Source organism: Triticum aestivum, chromosome 1A, assembly GCF_018294505.1.
Source record: "Triticum aestivum cultivar Chinese Spring chromosome 1A, IWGSC CS RefSeq v2.1, whole genome shotgun sequence".
Lineage (NCBI taxonomy): Eukaryota > Viridiplantae > Streptophyta > Magnoliopsida > Poales > Poaceae > Triticum > Triticum aestivum.
This window is the reverse complement of record NC_057794.1, coordinates 349700598-349717671: the sequence shown is the minus strand read 5'-3', so window position 1 is coordinate 349717671 and position 17074 is coordinate 349700598.

Genomic DNA, 17074 nt, shown 5'->3' with positions numbered 1-17074 from the left:
GGCAAGGAAGCTTCGTAAGCAGAGCCTATTGACTGTAAACCACTTCGGCAAACAGTGAGATTAACAACGTCTATCATCTAAAATTTAGCGCTACACCGACATGCACGGGGCCTTAGTCTAGAATATGCGTACCGTGGGAGAAGCTAACCGCCGTGCATCTCCACACGAACATCACCAGCGGTGGCGGCGCTGACCGTCGTGCGCCTTCACAACAACGTCACCAGAGGTGGCGGCGTGGCTCGAGGACGGGAGTCTATGTGAGCATACGGTGGGAGCGAGAGGATCGCCTTGCGTCCCCTCGACGAACCGCGGCGTTCCATTTGTGTGAACCGTGTGCAGGACCGAACGTGTGTGGGGTGCAATGCGACCGCGATAGGGGTGCTGTGAGTGTACCCCATTTTTCCTTTTAAACTAGGTGCTTCGCCCCCACAAAAAAAACTTGGTGCTTCGCATGATCCATCGATACTACTAGTAGTAATCCGGTAATCCCAACTAAAACGGCGCGACCGGGTCTTTTCCCGCGCGATATCCTAGGAGGTTGGCTTAGTTGGGTTTTTTTGGATGAGCAATGCTACACCTACATAATCCCAGTTACGTAATTAACGTAATGTGAAACGTGTGAGCTATTGATTGTAGATTGGGGGGAGGGAGGGGCCCACCACCATGAAAATCAGGGAGGAGAGAGAGAGGCAATTTAAGTTAACCCTTTCGTAGGTTCCCGTAGATGTAGAAAGATGTGAAATGTGTGAATGTGTAGTGGAGGTACTATTAGAGTGCCTAGGATAAATTGTGTATGTAGACCCTATCTGTTTATTTACTTCACATGTTAGCTTTGTCTCGGTTCAATAAAAAGCAGATTTGGTGATGATGGTGTGCCTGCCATCCTGCAATATAGGCCGTTCGATCTATATCTAACGGATAGGAAGGAAACTATGACAATTTACCCGCACTCCTCTCCACATTTGCAGATAAGGCCTTCCCTCGTTCATCCTTTTCTCCCACAAGATCTAGATGTTCCGTGCAACGCACATGCATCTTGCTAGTACTCCTACAATATACTATATTATTGTGAAAGTTCATATACACCGGCCGAGATTAATGCAAACACGATAGATTTTCATTACATTTCGAACTTTTATAGGACAGAAAAATAAAAGAAACCCGACCCTAGACCTATTCTATGGCGGCAACCGACGTCCTCCATCTGTGATCTCCATGTATGGGGGCGGGGTTCAAGACAAAGGTGCAGTCTCTGGCGAGGAAGAGTAGAACACGGGAGATGGACCGGCCAGTTGGCACAACATGCCCTGTCGCCTCCCATGCCCTACTCATCCTCGGAGAAGTCCCCGACCTCGACGGTGCCGGACGTTGGATGATGGCAAGTAGGACGCGTGGCTGACGGTGCTCCCGTCATCGGTCGCCATCGTGGCCACCGCTTGTGCGATCGCGTCCGCGTCCGGCTACGCCACTATTGCGTCACGAGCGGCGACTTGAGTGAGGGCGGCGACCTCGAGCTTCATCCCCGAAGACAAAGCTCTCTCGCAGGGCATTCGCGCTCGCGGTCATGGCGAATGTGGTGCCAGGTAGCAGGACAATGTGCTATGGTGTGGAGGTTAGCTAGGCATTGCCGCTTTAAGTAGCGCATTCCGGTGAGGCTAAAGTGTCCGGGCGCATCATTAAGTCGCCGGAGCTTGTTCCTTGGGCACCAAGCCTCTTAACGACAGAATATAGACGGACGTCATGAATGCGGGCAGCTGGTGCCGGCTGGGAATGCACCGCGCGACGGCCCAAGGGACGAGGGTTTTTGGTGTGCCAGGGTAGTCAGCTGCGGTCGTGACAACGTTGGAGATGCCCTTTGCTCACATGCGACCCCACATGTCATTGAAAAAGTAAGACGACCTGGCATGGTCCGAGGTCCTGGGGATGCAGTTGGCCGCGCTCCACCACTCCGCGGACATGTCGCGGCGCGCACGCACTTCGCCGCCTCGTGCAACCTCGATGAGCCGGGTGTTCATCTGCTGGTCATGCCACAGCGCTAACGCCACCCTCGGCACACTGAAACCGACCGTGTCCAGTGACGATGAGTGTGTCGCTCACCATGGTCGCCCTATCCAGAGGCGGTGCTGGAGCTGTGCCACGTTCCTGGCCCCCACGACCCACATGAACGGTTGCCGGTGGTGAGGAGGTCGTGGGCCAGCTCCTCCATTGGACTAGTCTACGCCACATCGTCCCGATAGGTGTGCCCCACATGTCAGTTTCCCTGTTTTCCCGGCCATATTCGAGCGTCAGTGCTCCACGTTGCGCATTAGGCACATAACAGGTGGTTTTTGTGCCCTGATTCAAATGTGGTACAGTACCAAGTTGTTACCCTAGCCCCAAGTGTGGTGGTTTTGGGTACGATGCCACCCTTTTCCTTTTAAAGTAGTGAAGCGTAACACTTTATTAAGTAGCCGGATGGTGTGCTAAATGTAGGTGTCCGACTGTTTGGAAGAATAATTGAGGTGTGGCCAGTCCATGCCCACATTTAGGGGTCCAACTTACCATGTTCCGGCAGTAGTAACTATACTAATCCCTGTGTACTCCCTCTGTTTTTATTTACTACACATTTTAGCTTTGCTCAAAGTCAAACTTTGTAAACTTTGACAAAGTTCATAGACAGAAATGATAACATATACAATAACAAATCAATACCATTAGATTCATTATTGAATATACTTTCACATCATATATATTTGCTATTGTAAATGTTCATATTTCTACTCTTACTAGCAAGATGCCCGTGCGTTGCACGTAACATCAAGATGCATTTGTATGACTAGTTTATCTTGTGAGAGAAAAAGGATGAATGAGGGAAGGTCTTATTTGCAATTGTGGAGAGGTGTGTGGGTACCTTTTTGCAAAATTATCATAGTTTCCTTCCTATCTATGAGATATAAATTGAACGGCCTATATTGCAGGATGGCAGGCACACCATCATCACCAACTTTGTTTTTTATAAGAGTCCATCCGATTTATATCTAACGGATAGAAAGGAAACTATGGCAATTTTGCAAAAGGATACCCACACCCCTCTCCACATTTGCAAATAAGGCCTTCCCTCATTCATCCTTTTCTCCCACAAGATAAACTACTCATACAAATGCATCTTGATGTTCCGTGCAAAGCACGGGCATCTTGCTAGTGTACATAAAAAGCAGAGTTGGTGATGATGGTGTGCCTGCCATCCTGCAAAATAGGTCGTCCGATCTATATCTAACGGATAGGATGGAAACTATGACAATTTACCCGCACTCCTCTCCACATTTGCAAATAAGGCCTTCCCTCATTCATCCTTTTCTCCCACAAGATCTTGATGTTCCGTGCAAGGCACGGGCATCTTGCTAGTTTTCTATAAACTTGGTCAAATTTTATGAAGTTTGACTTCAGTCAAACCTAATATGCAGAGTAAATAAAAACAGAGGGAATATCTTACTTCGTGACCAAGACGGAAAGGAAAATGAGACAACTTATTGTTTATCTGAGCCGTTCGAGTATAATCATGTGGCGTTGCTTATTTCTCATTCCTCTCCAACCCTCTTCTCCATCGATCATGCCGCCCTCCGGTCGAGTCCATCCGCCCGCATGCGTCATTTGAACATTCCGCCGAGTATCATTCGCTTGTATTTCCAATGTTGTAATTTGTACGACATGCATACAAACAAATGGTTCATTTAAAGTTTCACTTTGCCTCCACTACGCGTCGCTTCCCATCTTAGTTTTGACATCCCATTTGGTTAATGCCCCGACAGATCTTGACGAGGTCGATTGATGCTTGAGAGATCAATTGAGTGTCGTGCAAGGAGATAAAGGTTTGGTCTGTTTCTATGATATAATGATAGAAAGGACCCGTGGGGGGGGTCTGTGGGGATCAGAGGGAGTATATTGTACGTTCATAAGCGAAACAAATGTTTTGTACCCACCCTAGTCCTCTTTCAATCGATCTCCGGACCCCGAGATGAAATCGAGAGAAAACGAGTGGGTGCATGTGTGATACCTAAGGCAGATTCAAAATTTTGAACCGGTGATCATAGCATCCGCAAATCATATATAAAGGGTATTCAATGTTTGTTTCGCTTTTGAACATACAATATACTCCCTCCGATCCTTTCTAGTTTACATATAAGTTTTATGTGTAGTCAAAGTATCTCTACTTTGATCAAACTTACAGAAAAAAGTATCAACATTCGACAACGCCCAATCAATATTGTTAGATTCGTACGTACTCCTAGATTTGTATTCAAACAGAGATGGTTTCCAATTTGTTTTCAACCACGTGAATGTGCTTGTTCTCAAGCATGCTCTTCCTACTGGGATTTTGCCATGTATAGCCAGTCCAATAGTAACTTTTTTAAGCTCCCTGTCCAATAGTACTAGTGGAGTACTGACAACATCTGTAGTAGAGTATGCAGTGCTCATAGTACTAATACTCCCTCCTTCCATTTATATAGGGCCTAAGAGCAAGTCTAATAAGGCCTAGTCAGCAGGCTATAAGACTTGTCATGTCATTAAAATCCTACTTGGAGGAGTGAGAAGAGAGGAGAGAGAGAGAGAGTGAAGCGGGCTCTTATATTCTACAGCCCGGCCATAACACATAGATCAAGAAAAAAAGTATGCATGCAACTCTCTTCCAATCATATACCTTGATCATGCAAATATTAAATGCTTAGAGCCAACCTAATAGCCATTAAGAGCCAACTTACATGGCACTTTTGCCGATGTGAAGGAGAGAGATGTGAAAACGTAAGGGGAGTGAGCTCTCATGCAAGAGCCTAGCTATATACACATTCCTAGGTAAATACAATAAATATGAAGAAAGAGATAGTAGAGAGGAGATGGGAAAAAGTACTAATACAATAGCCAACCTTTTATATTATTTTTTTGCGGGAAATAGCCAACCTTATAGCCCACACTATTGTATGAGTGCATATAGATGATGGCTATAGATAACATGGCAGTTCCTTATAGCCATCGGCTGGCTATATTATTAACCATGCTCCAATGCGCTTTTCAAAACCGCCTTGGACTATTGACAAGATTAACAGTACATGAGATGTATAATGTGAAAATTATATCATTGGAAGCTCCTTTCAGATATGAATTTGACCGTATGCTTTGTGTAAGTTTCATGTCATATATTATTACTCTAACATTTGGTCAAAGTTAGCCTCGAAAAACGCATTAGGCCCTGTAAATGGAAGGAGGGAATAGTAGTGGAAGTGGATCCTCTGACGTAGGATCCCTGCCTTACCCTCCCTTTCGGTCACTTACTGGCGGACCCATGCTTGCTAGGCCCCGCATGTCAGTTACTCAATGAGTTCGGCCACGTCAGGGGATCCTCATCCGTAGTATACTCCATTTGTTTTTATTTACTTAGCATAAAACGGAAGGAGTGGTAGTATAAATGACGCGGGCGAGGAAGGGGGAGGGATGTCAGTTTGCTCTCAACTGTGGTCCCATAAGCGAGCGAAAACGCAAGACAAAGCGTGTTCCATTCGGTGAACGACGTGGAGGGTCCAGCATGTCGGGGTGCAATGGGAATGCGACAAGAGCGACGTACGGTCAAAACCGATTGACCGGTCGTCACCGGAACCACTATTCACACCAGAACCTTCGCTACTCAGCCTACGCCAGCCACTGCCGCAAAACCACACATCCTCTCCAGCCCATTCCCCCACCTTTCGATCCCCTAGCCCGCATCAAGCGTCCCCTAGTTCGCCGGAAAGCCATGGTGCGCCGCAAGATCATGTACTACAAGATGCTGACGCCGAAGCGCCGTGCAGAAATCGCGGCGGCGGTTGGCGCCACAGACCTCCGTTCCCAAGCTTGCTTTGTGGCGGGTCAATCCCTGAGTTCTCTGGAGCCAAGCTACAAGGAGGAGGAAGCTTATCCAATGTTCATGGCGAAGGTCGTGGTGCAAAAGGCCCCTGATGGTTATGAGACGATGGACGTCGACTTCGTGCCGGTGTCCGGGTCCCCCATGGTGCAGCCGGACCAGCGGTTCAACCTGGCGATACTAAAGGAGGACTGGGAGGCAAAGGCTCAACTCGACGCGGAGCGCGCACATGCCGCTGCCATCGAGGCTCTCCTGCAGGCGGAAGCGGATGTCGTGGATGTGAACCGGGCAGCGGAGGCTCAACTCGACGTGGACCGCGTGGATGCCGCTGCCATCAAGGCCCTCCTGCAGGCGGAACCGGACGTCCTCGACTTGAATCGGGCGGCGGAGGCTCAACTCAACACGAAGCGCGCAGATGCCGGTGCCATCGAGGCCCTCCTGCAGGCGGAACCGGACATCCTCGACTTGAACCGGGCGGTGCTCTCGTCCGTGCAGAGCGCCCGCATGCTCCGCGTGAACAAGTAGCTGGAGGCCGAGGACAAGCACGATGCGGAGACACACGTCGACAGCTACGGCTGGTTCGCACCGGCAGCCAAAGACGACGAGGCCGTCTCGTTCCGCGAGCAGTGATAGTTTTTCTTTATGTTGTTGTTTTTAGGGTTCTTTTCCTGTGTAAAAACATATATTGTTATGCAAGTCGCCTGACTTTCATCATTTGGGTCAGTCTACCATTTCAGGTGGTTGGATGAATATCCTACGTCTCCTAACCCTTCTTCCTCACCTCTTCTTCTTCCCCAACAGACCACCGCAAGGGTCGTACGAATCCACCCCAACATGTGGTTGGATAAACATAATGTATGAATGAAAATTATCTGTCAGCGGTAGCACGTGTCAGTGAGGGTGCGTTCCCTTGGTTGGGTTTGCGGCGTGCAGGAGCGACTGTGTGAGGGTGCGGTGCGACCGCGACGTGCAGGAGCGACCGTGTGAGGGTGCGGTTCGATACAAATCATCATTTGACGTGTCAATTAATGTGTATTTTTCTCGAAAGCCCAAAGAGCTAACCATATCACTCCTCATCGCTTGATTAATGCAGCGCCATGCAAACAAACCTTCTCACTTCCGCATGCATGCGAGGGTATATTAATGTCCTTGGTTCCTAGTACGAGGCAAACCCCACCAATTTTGCCTCGATTAGTGTTACTGGCCTTTTGCAAATTGTAATTTTTATATACTGGCCTGGTGTACAAAAAATTGGAGGTAGTAACTATTTGACTTCCTTCCCCATTGCGGTGACATCGACGATATCTCGAACGTTGTGGTTTGGGGAAGTGCGTTCAACGGAGAACACCATTGGGGAGACCACAGTAAGTCATTCATAAGTGCCGCCTGCAAGCTGAGACAACAGCCTTATTTGCATCTAGGAAGTCCGTTGAACCAAAGGATGCGTAAATGTACTAGTACTACTAGTACACAATAGCATCGTCCATCCAGCTTAGTGCAATGAGGTGGTTTCTTGAAGAAGGCGATGGAGAAGCGGAGTTAGCGAAGAGTGAAATGATGGTTGCTTCATCCGTGCTTTGTGATTTGACGCCTCACTGCTTTGTGATTTGTGATAGAAGGGATAGGGGAGTAGACTCTGTGCTCTATATTGTACATGTGTCCAAGCACAGGAGAAAGAGCAGAGACGTTGCATTTTTCTATTCCTTCAATCAATCAATCCAGGAGCTTCGGTTCCATCTTTTTGCCTTTGGCAGCACCATCCACAAATGGTTCCCATCAATGACAAAAGCTATTTTCACATTTGAGTACACATTGTGGATGCCCTTAACCGTACCACTTGGTTTTGCTCTTGTGTGCTATCTATTCAAATCTCAATTATATTGATCTAAAAAATGATAGAATCAAGATTAGCAAAAAGGAGGTGATTTTGCCACGCGGATGGCGGGGGTGGTTTCTTATTTTTAGAGGAAGTTGGCCTGGCGGTTTGCTAACATGCGGTCCCACGTGTTAGTGCTTTACCAAGCCGGTCTGTGGCCCACATGAGGCAGAACAACGGCAAAAGCAACACATGGTTAACTTGAAGAAGATGAGGGAGAAGCGGATTCAGCAACGAGTGAAATGATGGTTTCTTCGTCCCTCCAACTTCTTTTTTTACTAGCATTATTATTACTTCTTGCCTCCAACTTAACTGCGGGAACGGTGCAGCTTTATGATTTGACGCCTCATTGCTCATTACTACGCTGGCGCCATGACTGGGGTGCTTCAGGCCTGCTGCTGTGCACTGTATTTTAGTATGGCACATGGACCCGGTAGCTTGATGTCCCACATGTCGGCGAAAGGGACTAGAACATTTATGAAAGCGAGCGCTCCACTCTTACGAAGGAGTACACGACACGGCGACCCAATGAACTATCACTTGTACTATATACTAGTACTATAGTTTTGTTGTTTCGCACGATCCATCGATACAAACCCGATTAAACAGGAAAGGGCGGGATTTTTTCCGCGCGGTAGATGTTACTGGCCATACATTTCAAAGGCAATTTTAATGTATGCAAACTGAATAATTAAGTAATAATATGATATCTAGTAAAACTAAAAACACATATGATTTATTGTGTTAGAGTGTAGTAGTAGTGCTGTATTGCATAGTTGTTAGATGTAACATACGAGAACATGTAGAGATGTAGTTTTGGAGTGCCTACAGAGAGAAAGCATAATACGGTCACCGAACTTCAGAATACGCTCATTACGGTCACTATATACGTTTTGTGGTGAATGTATTGTCACTTACTCACCGTTCAGCATCGGATTGCACTCTATTGACCGGCCAAATAGTCTGCGTGGCACCATGTTGACTAGTTAAATTGACCATGTTCCTTGTGGGTCCCACATATTAGTTTGCATAGGAAAAAGGTCAGATAAACACAAATTTACGCAGGCGCGACAAGACTCCAACCCGTGTGCGGGAATCACCTGATTGTGTATGTGTCTGTCAGGGCCTGATGTGTGCGCATGCACGTGTAGGTTGAGTAGTTGAGCGTGATAGTGTGTGTTGGTCGTGTGGTGCGTGCATGCATGCGTGCGTGTATGCGTGTGAGTGTTGCGTGCGTGCGTGGCTGCGTGTGTACGTGTGATTGTTGCGTGCGTGCGTGGCTGCATGTGTTCGTGTGAGTGTTGTGTGCATGCATTTCATGTGCATGCATGCATGTGTGTATAATCACCACAACAACTCTTGTGTGTTAAAACAGATGGCTCAACATAACAATACAAGGCCACCTTATACAATGTGCCCGCGGTCATGACTTCGAACCACCGTCCAATATTTTTTTGTCGTTTGTTCTCATTCTTACTAGCAAGATTCCCGTGTGTTGCACGTAACATCAAGATGCATTTGTATGACTAGTTTTTCTTGTGAGATAAAAGGATGAACGAGGGAAGGCCTTATTTGCAAATGTGGAGAGGTGTGTGGGTACCTTTTTGCAAAATTGTCATAGTTTCCTTCCTATCCGTTAGATATAAATCGGACGGCCTATATTGCAGGATGGCAGGCACACCATCATCACCAACTCTATTTTTTATAAGAGTGTAGAAGAGTAGATACAAACCGACAGGTGGGCCCAATGGTAGTGAGATAATGTGATGCAACACTAGAGGTGCCACATGGAGCATTTAACTGGTTAGCTAGTCGTGTCTTGAGCAAATACATAGTTGTACGGTGAGCCCGTGACTGTATAATAACCACAAAACGTAAATGGTGACCGTAATGAGTGGATTCTGAAGTCCAATGTACGTATCATGGTTTCGCTCCAAATACAATGATCGTCACTGTATATATCACGAGAGAAATATGAAACATGCATGAATGTGATGGGGGCTTAATTTTAGAGGACCTGGAGATAGTTTGTGTGCGTACGTGAAAGGGGCGTAGAGGGGATGTATGCGACAGGGAGAGAGATGCTCTTTGTTTTTGTTTATTATGACTAACTTTATATATAGTATAAAAATATAAAAATTCACAGTGCGGAATAAATATCATTATGGACACCATGCAACAAATTAACGTTCATACTCCTCCGTATAACTTTGTAATATTGTATATATGTAGAAATTCTAAAATAATTTTTTGGCCACACTTTATTCAAAAGGAATGTTGTATGTGAAATAAACGTGAAGAGAGGGCTTTTTAGATCAATGGGGTACGTGATGTAACATGTGTGAATGTGTAGTTGATGTATTTGGCAGGGCCTAGAGAGGTATGTGTGTGTATTACGTATTCGAGAGAGGCATGGATAGAGGGGCCGACGGGGGGAGGGGTGCGTGGGAGAGATAGCACGAGAAATGAGAGAGGTCTAGAGAGAGAGAGAGAGACTAATATGACGTCACGGCGAGAGATTCCCTTGAGTGTGTATATGCAACGGGGGAGGGGATAGAGGCACGACGAGATTTTTTGTGTGTGGTGTCTGTGTTCGTCTGTGTGGGTGTGAGAAGATAATGAGACCTGGGGGCAGAGGGTGTGTCACCGCGTGAGGTCCGGTGGGTCGAGGTGAGGCCTTTGGTTCGGTTCCTGCACCACATTGGTCGGCCCATGAAGCATTTAGGGAGACCCATGGATGACTTGTCATACAAGACAACGATAGCAGAATTGTGAAGGACTCTGTATCCATTGACAAACCCGGCTAGGATTTGTAACCCTGGGTTCTCAGACTAATGTAAACCCTTATCTCTGATATTACTATTCATCCAACCTAACTTTAAGGGGCATCCTACAGAATGCTCTGCTAGAATCATACTCGTCGATTAGGAAGAGAGGTGTGAGACAATGGGTGAGAGACATACATAAAGATAATGCGCATACAGGAGACACGTAGGCAGATCTATGTATATAGAAAGGGTCGATGGGGATTGTGCGTGTGTATGCTTGTGAGAGGAAGAGTACTTGCGATAAAGGTTAGTGAAAACAGTCATAAATGGTTACAAGAGGGAGGGAGGGTTATATCGAGAGCATGTATGCGAGAAAGACACCTCGGGAGAGAGTGTGTGAGCATGCGTGAGAGACCACCGATGGAGAGTGAAACTACACGTAAAAGACTGATGTACACATTGATTAAAGATATAAATTGTATCCAAATATTAGGATGGGATCATGGTATTTGCAATTCGCGTAAGGAACGGTCATTGATCCATCAGACATCTAGATTCTATCGAATTTGAGCATGTCTATGTTATTATTCGACATAATTGATCCACATAGTTAGTATTTTGAACTTGAGACAATGCATCCTTTAGCAATCGAATATAAACGTGAGTATAGTTCATGTTGTGTGTGTAAAGCACATTATACATACGAAAGTTACACAACGAACATTATAAATAGCTAGCTATGAACTAGTATACACTAGCCGTCAACCCGTGCGTCCGCACGGGCTAGTTTTATAACACACTAAATATATAAGTATTGCAACTATATCCTATGTTGAACATTTGTTTTCAAAAATTATATTGAAAATTTCAAACATTGTTCATGGTCAACGATAAGACGAAATAGGTTTAGGTTCTCCGTTCTAAAACACAATTTTGTTTTAGTTTGGATATGGATGTAGTGCTGAAGGTACAACTTGGGCCACTATTTTTATGTATATATTAGTAATACTTTATAAACTAAATGTTGTTTGAAGTTCTATTTTGACCTAGCAAATCAAAACAACATTTGCTAATTATTAGTGAGAGATAACTAAAGTTTAAATACACACTTTAGGTGGTTGCAGCTAACCGGTATAAGGTTGATGTAAATTTTTTCTAATGATCTGTACGCGAATAGACACAGCTAACACAATATACATTAGTATGAATTTTTTCCATGACTTATTTCTTCAATAATATTTTATATCAAAGAATAATTTTTAATTATAATTTAATTCCACAAAAATGAAATAAGCGAATGGATGTTGAAGAAGCTTTGTAGTTGCAGTACTCAATATCAAGTAAAGCTGGACATCCTTGGTCACATCAACAGTAGTACACCTCAGAATCTATCACTCGTTAATTATAAGCACTACAAAGTATAATAGTAAGACCGCTTCAAAAAAAGTATAATAATAAGACCGGTTCAAAAAAGGGTATGTTAGTAAGACATATGACAGATAGTTGAGACGTACAATTATACTGTAGGTTGTTCTACATCTATACTATTTTTATAACATGTAACTCAGGTGAGATAGACTAAGATGGCCACTCCCAATCATGTGTAAGCTGCAACCCTTGACAATTTCTTCCGACCAAGTAACTTGATCTGTTGTGGCTTTGGTTCTCGGGCAGCAAGTAGATTTTTTCCTCGCGAAGAATGAACTGGTTTGTAAAAAAAATAGAACTCCGTTACTAAATATTAGCTTAATGTAGAAGAATATAAATTCTGGTACTCTTATTGAAATCACCCTACTAATGTGGTAGCACATGAAGTACCTATCACATATTTATCAGCATCATGGTTATAAAAGCTTTTGTGCAAAACAATAAAGTAGTGAGCTAGAGGCGTGAATTGTTAGTTCCACATAGGAAATAGAAACATACTCCTCTTTCTCAAACAAACTTCGCGTCCGTGTACATAACAGTAGCATGGAGTGGGAACTGCTATTGCATGGGTAGAATGCGTTGTACTAAGCATGTTGCATACCACAAGCTAAGTTTGTGGTTAGTTGATCCATCAGTTAGCTGTATGAAAAGTAGGGAAAGAAAAGGCATACAGAATGATGGTTTCTAGTAGAAATTATACTGCAAATATTGTACCCTAAGCACGATGAACTTTACCAAAAAACCTTACATTGCTCGGAACATATCTATAGTAACAGGAAAAAATGCCACAAGCACCACATGGTTTCTACATTCTGCCATATTCAATTTATAAGATAGCAAAGCAACCGTCACTGAAAATGAGATTAAGATGTATGCACCTAGATGACGTCCCTGTGTGTCGTCTTATACCTGATGTGAACTGCAGTTACCATAATTTTGCTAGCCAGCTCATAAATGTTGAAGAAAAATCTTTACAGTAAGAAAACTTCAAAATGTACTTCCATGGTATGACAAATGATAGCACTCATTTCTTTACAATGAATGACTTTCCTACACAAATTATACTCCTTGAATAAGAAAATTAAGGCAAGATCCATGTTATGTTAATTACCACATGTGTCACCCTCTATATATGGTACTTTAGCTATTCCTCTAACTTACTTACTTACTTACGAAGCCTTTGATCCCAAACAAGTTGGGGTAGGCTAGATATGAAACCCTTTCACGAGGACTTCCCAGGAGGTCACCCATCCTAGTACTACTCTCGCCCAAATGGGTTTCATACCCAAAAGACTGGCTAGTTTTTACGTTGGCTCGCCAAGCCTATCACAACCCTTAGATATGAAACCCTTTCACGAGGACTTCCCAGGAGGTCACCCATCCTAGTACTACTCTCGCTCAAATCGGTTCCATACCTATGGGACTGGCTAGTTTTTACGTTGGCTCGCCAAGCCTATCACAACCCTCCTCCTTTACCCGGGCTTGGGACCGGCTATGCCTAGAAGACATAGGCGGAGTTTTAGCTATTCCTCTGAATTTGCTAAAAATTCTCTCACCCTCAAGATCTTTTATTAAAAAATCAACATTTCTCGTGATTTAAAGTTCGTTTTGCATAAGTGTTAAAATACAGTGATTTTCCTGCACACTAATGAAATCAATAGTATGTTTTCCTTTTATTAACAACAACTGTTTGCTCATATGGAGCAAAGGCATTACTGAACTAATTTTATTTTTGTACTTGACTATATACTAACAAATGTAAAGAGGATGGCATACAATAGGCAGTATTTTTTGTGCAGAAAAATACATGGTATTTAAGCTAACCTTCATTGAACCTGATCAATCATATATTTGTCTAATATAGTTTCTTTTACATGTACACATGAAATCAACAGTTGGAAAGTAGGGAGTTTTATTTTTCTCAAATGAGAACATATTAGGACTTCCCTGCATTTCCCCATAGTACTATTTTTAGGCCCTCCTGGTCATTTAAATCTATATCAAATATCAGAATAGCTTGAGCCATTCGTACACCATGGCTTTGCCTGCTCAGCAATATGAACTAATGATTACCTACCTAAAACAAAATATGATGGCTGAGCCAATAAGGTTCTCCTCATAGCTTAACATCTTTAGTTAAAAGCTGAACTTTTTGGATTATCATGTAAAGTGCGGGTATCCCTGTTCTTAAGTACCGACTAATCATACGAATCAATGTTCACATACCTCTAAAAGAAAATGAACAAACTGTATGTTGTCTTATAATCCCCCGGCGTTATGGTTGCAAGAACACATAGAGAGCTCCAGCTCAAAGTTCACCTGCCCAATCCCCATTCATCTCTGGACCTCAACTGCTAGAAAAAGGAAAAAAATTGTACGTATGCATAGATTTTCTCAGTTCTATCCAATTTCAATAAAATGCTTCGGGAAGTTTGCATGAACCACATGCAACTAAACAACACAAAATAGGGCATCTTCATCCAATGGAGGGAACCAAATCGATTACCTCCAGATAATTTGTCAAGGTGGATGTCATGACCGTGAAGAAGTAATGTAGATGTACTCTTAATCTTCACTGAAGCACTATTTAGAACCATCTGAACAAATATCAATGTTGCAAAATTGATATAAACATACAACATGCATATCTGTACACATACACACATGCTATCTGCAAGCAAATTTTTGCATCATCTTGCAGATTCACTCATACGCATAGTAGCATAAAAATCAAGTAATAGGATTGTAGGTAACAGAAAGTACTTTAGATGTACTTTCACTCTTCACTGAAGTTTTTAGGTTTCGCCAGCTCGAGCCATATAACTGAAGCAACACAGAGGAATTTGCTCGCTGTTAGGCTTCTCAGATTCAATCTGAATAGAGGAGAAGCTTTACTAATGAATCATAACAATAACATTACTTTTAGAGGTATGGCATACACGAACTTTGTGGACCTAGAGTCAAGAATATGCAGAGTTCGCGGCAAGGTCAATGATGTAATAGTCTTAATATATAACCGGGGTAGTTCGAATCCACATTACTTTCTACTTGTCTCTATACATTTTCTTTTCAGATTATAACATAGTTTTATTCTTGATAATTTATACACAAATAAGCTAACTAAAATTTCACATATAATCTAGGGCAATGTAACCTTTTTTGAGGCAAGACCAAATACTTCTACATTGATTAGAGGAAAAAGGCCCCACCGTCTATTAAAGCCCTAAAGTCTTTTGAAAATTAGGTATGGCTCTGCAACTAATCTGGGTTCACAAATCGGTTCTATCAAACTGACTTGGTACGTCCTGATATACCCAGAAACTGTTCCAAAATAATAATAAATTATAAATATAATATAAGTATATAAAACGTATGGATTAGTAGCAGGTTGACATATATGCTTTCGAAGAGGTTGGAAATGGCATGTGCAAAGAATACAGTGAATGCTTTACTAAATAGTTGTACAACACACATTACATGCATGCATAGCCAACATAATTAAAAGCAGCATTCTGGTCTAGACTTCGAAAATGTGCAAGCATAGAAAGAAAAAAATAGATATGTATGTTATACATTTGAAAAAATATCATACTGGATCATGGTGGCATGTGAGTTACCTGTATGGATATTGATTAAGCACAACAATCAACAAAGCAAGATTCATCCGCTAATAAACTGCTAGCTATGTATCTTTGCCTTTGGGGGAAAAATTCTTTGCCTGACGCATCAGCGAGAAACTGCTTCACTTGGGACAACACAGGAGCACATCCAATTGGTATCAAATCCACGATCCCAATGATGTGAAGTGTAACTATAGCATTTGGAAGAAAAATCTCCTTCTCTTTATATTGGCTGCAAGTCCTACAACCACATTAGATAAATCAATTGAGAAGAAAGATTGTAAAGAATTAATCTGCATGGCCCCTCTTTTTGTTATAAAACATGAATCAGATGAATGTATTTGATTGGTAAAGAGGAGAAATTAGTGGAGAACCACTAAAAGTGGCTGGGCACTGGGAGGGCTAAGAAGATAGAGGGATCAGGGCCAATGATGGGGCACACGTTGAATTTTGCCTTATATTTTATATTCAAGCAGATGCATCTCGATCTGATTTCCCCGGAATTACTTTTAGTCGCCCTTCGTGGCCACCTATGAATACACAATGCAATGCATCTCGAACATCATCCAGGCATGTATGTGATGTGCTTTCTACAGCAGGGTCAGACTATTAAAATCATCAAGAACCTTGTACCAAGTAAAGAGTAATCATCAAATACCAAGTAAATAGTACCACTGAGAATCATCCTTGGCTTTTCTTCCCAACTTGCAGCTTTTATCTCCCTTGCTTGGGTATCTAGCCAGACCCAAAATAGTACAACTTGGAATTCAGTGAGATGCATTGCATCCTTCAACCAAGGAACAACCGTTGTCGTCCCATATACATACTGGAAACGGCCACCAATCCACCTTCTTCCTGACAATCAGAACATAGTGGAGATATATATCAGAACAAAGAGGAACAAAGTGGAGATATAAAGGGTGATACACATGAAGGCTGACTTATCTGATTGGGGATTCACAAAGATGGTCGGAGGAACTCGGTGTGGTTAAGATTTGGCAACAGAGAATGCTGGCCAAGTGGCCAGTGTGACCTGAAGTCGAGGTGCAGCTGTAGGAGTCGAAGTCGAGGCCGGCCAGTGGGAGAGGAGAGCCCCTCCGCTTGTCAGAGAAGCCACGCTGCTATGGTTGGCTGGTCGAAGGAGCAGCGGCATGCCTCGCCTCCGCACGCCAGTGTGAGCCGGTGCCCTACGCGAGGAACTCCGAGTTGGAGAGGATCTTTGGGAGAGCTGAGACCTCAGAGGTGCGAAGAGCCGGCGAGTACGTGACGATGGTGAGATACGGCCTTTTGGGGAGGTGGAGAGCACCGGGGAGCCGGCGGCCGGGACTCCATTGTGGGCTGGCGGTGGAGGCATACGATGGCTGCTGCTAGGGTATTTTTTTAGGGTCGCTGCAAGTAGATGGGATAAAGAATGGGCCTGAGAGAAGAGGAAGATTAGCAGATGGTAAATAAAACAAATCGTTTTTTTTTCACTTGCCCGTGGCATAGTGCGCAATTTGTGTCAAACTCT